This window comes from Silene latifolia, chromosome 8 (assembly GCF_048544455.1).
Source record: "Silene latifolia isolate original U9 population chromosome 8, ASM4854445v1, whole genome shotgun sequence".
In the NCBI taxonomy this organism is placed as follows: domain Eukaryota; kingdom Viridiplantae; phylum Streptophyta; class Magnoliopsida; order Caryophyllales; family Caryophyllaceae; genus Silene; species Silene latifolia.
In genome coordinates, this window is record NC_133533.1 from 18,331,560 (window position 1) to 18,340,902 (window position 9,343).

Sequence of the window (9,343 nt, forward strand, 5' to 3'; positions counted from 1 at the left end):
TGAATGACTAATATTTTTTTTTCATTTTTTTCAAATGTATATTTTATTTTGGTATTTGTTTTTTTTTCCATCATTTTACCTTCGAAAAAATAGCAATATTCACCTAGTTTGGCTTATTTAATTTATCGACTTTGATCTTTATGTTAACGTGTAAATGACCGTAATTTTAGTTCGCAATCAATGATGGCTTATTCATAAGGTGAGCTTACTATATGTTTTGATATTTTATAAAATTTCAATTACTAAAAACACTAGAAACATCACACTCAAAACAAAACATCCCGTGAATTTCACGGGCCACAAAACTAGTAATAACATAAAAAGCCTAGATTGAGTAGTTAATAGAATGATACGTGGCGCGCAACATTTAAATGTTAGATTAATTTTTTATTTTTTATTTAAAAAAAAAGTAAAAATAGAAAATGAAAAGGCAAGGTAGTAATCAATAGACTAATTACTCATCTTATTTAAACACTTTCATTTATCATGTATTATTCCACTTAATAATCATAATTTAATGCTAATTTGTTTATATTCTACCTTTATGAAAATATTTCACCTATAAAAGAAAATAAATTGATAAAATTATAGCACATTTCTAGCAAAAACAAATTAATGAAAAAGTTTGTTTATTTTCACCAAATTATTTTATTTGATTTATTTTTACACAATTCTCATATCTTTACTTTGTGGTGTGTAGGAATCAAATGAACAATAAATGAAGAGATAAGAGAGAAGTAGAAGAAAAGTGAAGAATTTGACAAGCATTTGTATTATATAGTTTGTTTTAGGCATTGTCGAATGTATATAAAGATATTTGAGATCGTCGACGATTGAATATATTCATCAGCGAATGGTGCTCAAACTTTGGTGAAGGAAATCATCAGCGAATTACTGACGGAAAAAGGCTGTTACTAACGGATTTTGCCCGACAGTAACCCGCGTTTTCGTAGTAATATAACTTGACTAAATTGTAACTTTAGTTTTTTTTTAATTTCTTGTCAGTGGTGATTGATTGTTTTGCGGATGTTTTTAATATATTCATCATTGTTAATGTGTTATAAATTTATTAAGATTGATATTAACAACAAATTACAAATATGACTATGGCAAGTTGGTGTAAATATAGTATTCTCTATATATTTAATTAAGATGGTTAGATGGGTAAATCTATATTTTTTTAATAATTTGAATACTAATGAGATGACATAGGATACATTTGATTTTGTTGTCTTATTGTTGCTTTGATGATAAGATGACAAAAGTACATTGCATATATCGATTTGTGATAATCTGTTTATATAAATTATCTTAGTATAATTACTTACATTTTATCCCAAAACAACATAATACTAATGAGTAGAATATCTTTTTTTACTTTTAATTTTCAATGTGAGAATGAATGTTTTATCTACTTACCCACCTTATTTAAATTATTTTTATTTGATTAAACGTTACAATAGTTAAGAGAAAATGAGTGAAGAATATTTTAAGTCTTAAATATCATCATTATTTCCAAACTAAAAAAAAAGAGGTATATAAACTATGTTTAATACTACAAAAAGAGGTATATAAACTAAGAAAATGAGTATTATTTTTTTAATTAATACGGAGTATCATCATTTTAATAAAGTTGACTAACAAAAATATCAAATTTGGCGTTGAACAAAAATGATATCATTTGGTTACAAAAGTAATGAGAATGAGAATAACAAAATAATAGGTTACAATAATAATAAAAAAAAACTATACTAAAGAATGACGTAAAATCGTAAATAACTGAATATCAAGCTACTACAAAAAGTAGTAAAAAAAAAATATACGCCAACAAATTAATGAAAAGTTAGAGCTTAACTCTTACACTTTCACAATAGGTTATCTTCTACTTCGTATTGAATAAACCACACCCTATCCTTTCAATTTCCCTATCATAATATTGCAATAGTTAGAACCCTACACAAATGCTTTGCGTGTCTTTCCATCTTTCCTAACTTTTAATTCTTTCATTAATTTGCCATAAATTCAAATTCATCATCCTCTTTAAAAACCCAATTTTTTATTTTTATAAAATATGAGTATATTAGTATGAGATATCTGGAAGGTCTCATGTGTCAAATTTATTTTTGTTATCGATTCATAGAAACGACTCATTTTCTAGCTCAGTAAAACATACCTAAAATGTGAACGGCTAAAATAATTATAGAGATAGACCACAAATGAAAATTGAAAAATCATCAAAAAATTAAAGGAGAAAATGCATGAACAATCCTTAAACCGAACCAGTGAATTTCACGGGTCACAAAACTAGTTATAATAATAAAAAGTTGTCACTTTTTACATAAATAAAAATGATCACTTATAACAATAAATTTGTCACACTCAGTGACCCAACTAACTACTCAAGTCCAACCCACATCGAGGTTTCGAGTGTCACGGGCGGGTACTCGACCTGAATAGTAGAGCGTAATGTTATCTTTCGTGAAGATAAGAATAAAAGCTTTTAAATTATTACGATTAGTAATAGATCGGCAGATTGCCTGCTGACCTTTAATTTTTTTGGAAGGGTCACGCGATAATGTGTCGAAATCTTAGTCTCAAACTTTCAATTATTAAAATCTGACATATGAAAACAATAAAAGAAAGTAGGGAAATGATAAATACAACCCACTAGGTTGTATTTAAACATTTAATACCCTTCTATATTTGGCATTAATTTAGAAATTAGAGAGTAAATTACACATAAATCAATGCAATTAATGCATATATTAACTATTTATTTCCTTTTTTAGTTCCTTAAATACAACCCACTAGGTTGTATTTATCATAACTCAAGAAAGTATTGCTTCATTGTCAAAAAACAACAATTAATGGATTATAGCATTTCTATGAATTTGTCTAGGTGATGTAAACGAGGGTTTATTATGTAAAGGCAAGATTAATGAGGATAGGGAAAGGCTTAAGATCCGATTCCATTGAAGTAGAGGCACACGGAGCGACGAATTTCAATTAACAAAAAAAAAGGAAAAGTATGAAGAACTCAAATTAAAAAGACTTTCTATCTCAAATGCAAAACGCATGTTTTAACTCAAATTAAAAACGTCCTATCTCACCAGACACAATATTAATCACGTTATTGATTTACCCAACGCAAACGATCGACATGATGATTCCTAGCGAACTCTTGTGAAAAAAGGAATCAAGCCGGATGCTTCGAGTGAACATACGTGGTCTTGCACCATCTTCCACTTTTTTGTTTTAGGAAAAAGACCCCACTTCATTAATGACAAATCGAACAGAACAAGAGAGTTCACGGGCGGTGGAAACACATCCGACCAATAAGTTTTACCAGTTAGCCTAGGGCCCTAGGCAAGACATGAGCCAAAGCATGAGCTACATAATTGTTTACACATAACTCATATGTGACCAAATAATAGACTGAAACCCACTGCATGTCTGCATAACACAAATATATCATCAATAACCAGCGAAAAGATACTTCGTTCTTTGCTTTTCCTATTTAGTGCCTCAATAACTTGGAGACAATCGCTCTCCATGATCACATCTCGATGTCCTCCCGTCAACGCTTCTTGTAGGCCATTCAAGACTGCAACCGCCTCCGCAATACATGGCTCCCAAGTCAACTCCCGAGCCATAGAAGTGCCTCAGTTGTCCCTGCAAATAGCTCACGTCCCCACGCTCTCCCTACATAATGTATCACCGCCCTAGACGAGGCCCGAATTCTTCTATATGATATTCTAATAGTTTTGAGTACCATTATTAGTGAGAACTTGTGTTTATTTGGAGCGAGTATTAAGTATTAACTCATCCTCTAAAAGTTATTTTGAGTCTCCTTCAAATATATCTTCCCGAATAGCGCATCTTACATGCTCACAACTCGTAAAAAATCATAACAGCTTTCGAAAGTTTGATGAAGGCACTTTGAAGTCATTTACAAAGTTTAGCTTCGTCTCCATATTTCATCAACTTGTCTTCGATCACTTTGGTACCCGTAGGCAGGGGCGTAGCTATTAAGGAGCAAGGAGTAGCATATGCTACCCTAAACTAAAAAAAATGGCTATGAAGACTAGATCTTGCGGCCCCAAAAAATCTTCATCTACAGATAATGTTAAATAAGTTAAGCGTTAGATTGTCCGCTAAATGATTGGTAGCCTGGTGGTTAGCACACTATTGCATTCCCGCTAGTTGGCCAAAGTTCGACTCTTGGGATTAGCAAATTCGTTTATATATTTTTCTCATTTGCAATTGCTAGATTATTTTGCTGAATCATACGATGAATGCTAAAATACGAGATCAAAGTCAATTGTTTATTTAAGAAAACTCATTTTAGAAAAAAAGGAATTCAATAATCAATTCAAGTTTTAATTTTTCTTAAATCAGAACACGAGATCAATTATAATCGTAGATATTTTGGTTACTAGTAAATGTGACACCCCCATACTCCAAGTGCCTTACCAGGACCACTTAAGGTATGGGAACGTCACCATCTCAATTACCCGAGGCAATGATAATCATAAGGCAATAACGAAACATACTTAAAAGTAAAAACGGTTTTAAGTGATTACATGTCAACTCCAAAACTGTTAAACTGAAATACAAGTACTCAAAACGGTCACTGATAAAACATCAAAACTACTAGACATCGTCTGACACAGCGGAAGACTTCTAACTGCAACGTGATGACTCATCCCAGCTATCCCATACGCATCCACAATGGAACAAGTATATAAACAGCTCAACAACACAGCAATCCTCCAAACTCCATAATCAATCTCCACACAATTGACTACACACTAAAGTGTGTAGCCCTGCCAGAGTACCCATCGCAACAGATACTCCACGCCGCCAGTGGGGGACCGCATCCGTTCCCACATAAGCCCCGCTAATCTCCATCGAGCGATAAACCCATGTTCATTAATGTGCACATCCCTTCTGTGGCGGGTTCCACAGAAGGCGAATCAAGGGCGTGAAGCCACTCCCGCAAGTGACTCCACTCAGCCAGGGACACATCCCGAAGAACACAGACAGTTAAACAATAACCACAATTCAACATCAACAACCGTCTGAAACAATCAACAATATAAAATCACAACCGTCTGAATCAATCACCAATCACTAACTACATCACAATCACCACAAATCATGTAATTAATACCGAGTAGGAAAACCCTACCTGGAAAAAGCAACCACCACAGACGGTCAAGCAGCTAATTAAAACCGTTCTTAAATGAAACCTCCTCCTATCACATACATACATACCATCACAACCATATTCACATAAATCACCCCAAAACCCCAAATCACCCAATTAGAGTTTGACCAATATTAAAAAGGGTTTTTTGATAAAAATAATCCAACCTATTGATGACCTGCTCAAATTAATCCAAGCTAAACATAATCCCAAATTAATCTAACAATTTCCTTAATTTAACTTTTATTGACTTAATTAAAGGGCAACCTGTTTAACAGGTCACCCTTGAACTAAGTTCATTACAAATCACCAGTTTCTCTTTAATCTTTCATCTTCCTTCATACTCCACCATTCACCGTCTTCATCATCTACCCTTTTTCATCATCATCATCTACCCTTTTTCATCATCATCCGTCACTTTCCTTCATCATCCTTCAATTTTTCCATCGTCTTTCTCACTTATCTTCATCGCCATTGTTACAATGTTAATGAATAAGGTAAATTTCAATTTACAGATTTAATTTTTTCAATTCATATTGTATATTCTCTAGTATTAATTCGTCAATTAGTTTTGATTTGGAGTGAATTTGATTATATATATTTGCTATATTTGTTATTTTTGTTAATTAGAGACCGACAATTAAATTGTTATGCTTTCCTTCTTTTACCCTAATTATTTCATCATTTTTATTGAATAATTGTCATCTCATTTGTTTAGGGTAATATGTGGGAAAGTGTTACCCTGAAAATATGGTATGGAGGGTCTTTTACCAGTAATGAATTAGGGTTTGTTTATACGGGTACATTATATAGGACTATCATTGAGTGTGATGAATTCTGTTGGTTTACTTTATTGGAGGAGTGTGAGAAATGTGGGTCATTCAAGAGGAATGTTGATGCCATCTTCTTCATGAATCCTGGTGTTGGGTTGGAAAGAGTGATAGATGATGTGTGGTGCCCAGGTTATGTGTAACCTTCTTTGTGAAAGAGAGAGTAGTTGAGTGCTTTATTGTGTTTTTGGTGATGTTGCACATTTAATGCATTTGATAAACTTGGGTGAGGGTAATGGGTCAACAATTGTCAAAAGCTCTAGGAAGTTGACTCCTAGAAGAAAAGCATGATAGAAAACAAACCCAAAAGATTCCTCCCAAAAGCGGGGACCACTACCAAGTGAACCAATTAATTATTCAATCAATACTACTACAAAAGAAAAGAAAAAAATGCCTCTCACAAAGACTACCACACAAACCCTAAAATAATCATCTCCTAAAGCCACTGAACATGAGAGCCAAGTTACCACGATTGACCAAATAACATCAAAAAAAGCTGTCCAAACAACCTCACCAAATAACCTCAATCACACCCTTTGTTGAATCATCTTATGATGTTAATGATATAAGAGTTGAGATCTATTTGAGGAATATGAGGAACAGCGGACTTGGCATGTTTGAATGCTAATGATGAAGAATGGGAGGATTTAAGTGAGGGAGAGGACCCTGGTTATAACCCTGATGATGAGTCTTTAAGTGATAATGAAGATAGTGAGGTAGAGTTAGTGGATGAGGCGAAAGTGAGGCGAGGATCCGAATGAAGAGAATTTTATTGAAGAACAATATGAGTCGGATGGGTTGTCGGGGGATGAGGAGACTAAAGCGACAAGAAGGCGAGAAAGTGAGGGAATGGAATGCAAAAGCTCTTGAAACAACAAAACAACTTCAACTACAAGCCTCTTCAACACAATTGCCTGGTCAAGAAACTGATTGCACTGTTGTTGAAGAAGTGAATGGAAATTTGAGTGATTATGACAGGAGTGGGGATGAGATAGATACCCCTTGTGAGAGTGATGAGGACCCTATACCTGGTAAGAGGAGGAGATCTTCAGTCCCAGAAGTTAATGAAAAAACAGATTTCTCAAAGTTCAAATGGTCAGTAAGGATTAGATTTTCTACAAGAGAGGTTTTTAGGGATTGTGTAGCAAGGTGTGCCATAACACAGGGTAGAAATCTGACATTTGTGGTCAGTGATAAGAATAGAGGTAGAAGACTTGGTGTGAGGTGTAAACAAGGCTGCCCATTCAAGTTATATGGTAGTTGGGACAATAAATTGGCTTGTTTTATGGTGAAGACTGTCAAAGCAGTTCATAACTGTCAGAGGACCATGGAGAGCAATACACAGTTGAAGTCAAGCTGGGTTGCCAAGCAATTACTTGAAGTTTCCAAAGCAAGACCTCACTGGCCTGCTGCTGATATAATAGACACGATTAGGAGGGCATATAAGGTCATAATTAAGAAAGACTTTGCATACAAGGTTAAGTACACTGCTCATAAGCTTTTGCATGGGTCTATGAGAGACCACTATAGCAAAGTTGGAAGTTATTTAAAGGCTCTTGAGCAAGAGTATCCTAGGAGTGTCTTCACTTTAAAAACAAACCCTAATGTCATAAGTTCAGTACCAGTTTTCCATAGACTATTTATCTGTTTTGAGGCACTGAAACAAGGTTGGGTTGAAGGATGTAGGAAGATTTTGTGTGTAGATGCTTGTTTCTTGAAGACATTTCTTGGGGGTCAGTTGATAAGTGCAGTGGGCAGGGATGGTAATGATCAGATGTTCCCATTAGCATGGGGGGTTGTGGAAGGGGAGAACAATGAGAGTTATGAGTGGTTCTTCAAAGAGTTGAAGAATGCAGTGGGAGAAGAAGATGGTGCTGGTTGGACCATCATTTCTGATGAACATCAGGTACTTAAATGCTCTTTATTAACTTATGCTTTATTAAGTTATTCTTTATTAAGTTATTCTTGTTTTTTGATTCTTAAATGCTCTTTATTAACTGTAGAGTATCATTACAATGGTGGCAAAAGAGTTTCCAAAGGCAGAACACAGGAGATGTGCCAGACACATCTTTGCTAATTGGCACAAATCTTACAAGGGAGAGGAGATGAAGATGCTGTTTTGGAACTGTGCCAAAGCCTATAATCAGGCTGATTTTGATGAAGCAATAGCAGCATTGAGAGAAGTAGATCCAAGAGCAGCAGAATCATTCCTAGCATGTAATCCTACCCTTTTTTGCAGAGCCTTCATCAGCACAAGCACAACAAATGATGTGATTGTGAACAACATGGCTGAGACCTTCAACGCTTTTATCATTAATGCTAGATCAAAGCATTTGCTATACATGCTTGAGGATATTAGGACTATGTTGATGCAAATATTGGTGAAGAAAAGAATGGAGATGGAGGCATCAACATCAATAGTATGCCCTAATATTCAGGCAAAGCTAGAGAAAGAGAAAGAAAAGGCTGCATATTGCACACCTCTGTTGTCAAACGTAAATCAGTACCAGGTAAAGGATGGTCTAGATGAAGTAAAAGTAGACTTGGCAAAGAGAACCTGTACATGCAGGAAATGGGATGCCACTGGAATCCCTTGCTACCATGATGTGGCTGCCATATTTGACATCCATGCATTGGCAGAGGATTATGTACACCCCATGTATAGGAGGGAAGCTTACCTTAGATCATACCACTACTCCATAGCTCCATGTCCTGGAGAAAGACACTGGCCAAAAGTTGAGCAGCCTATGATCCCTCCACCTATCAAGATTGGACCTGGCAGACCCAGGAGGAAGAGAAGAAGAGATCCACATGAGGATCCAAAAAGAAGTGGAAAACTAACCAGACATGGGCTTGAGATGACATGTTCTATTTGCAAATCAAAAGCTCACAACAAGAGGAAATGTCCTCAAAAAGACCAAGTTCTTCCACCACCACCTAAAAGAGGAAGAGGCAGACCTAGGCTTACTAATGTGGGAAATAGAGAAGAACAAGCCTCAACCTCCCAGCTCCATCATGATGTAACTGCACAACCCAGTAGGACAGGAAAGGGTGGACGGGTAATTAGAGGAGGTAGGGGTGCTGCAAGAGGGGATAACAGAGGAGGTGGAACAAGAGGTAGAAGAGGCAGAGGTGGTTGGAGAGGCAGTGGTGGAAGGGTAAGGTTATTCTGAAGTTATTTTGTTTATGTTATTGTTATAGTGTACGCCAATATTGATGCTACTGTTTCACTTGCAGGCACCTCAAGGCCTTGGTGTCCTTATTGATGATCATGGATATGCTTTCACAAATCTGCCAGGAAGTC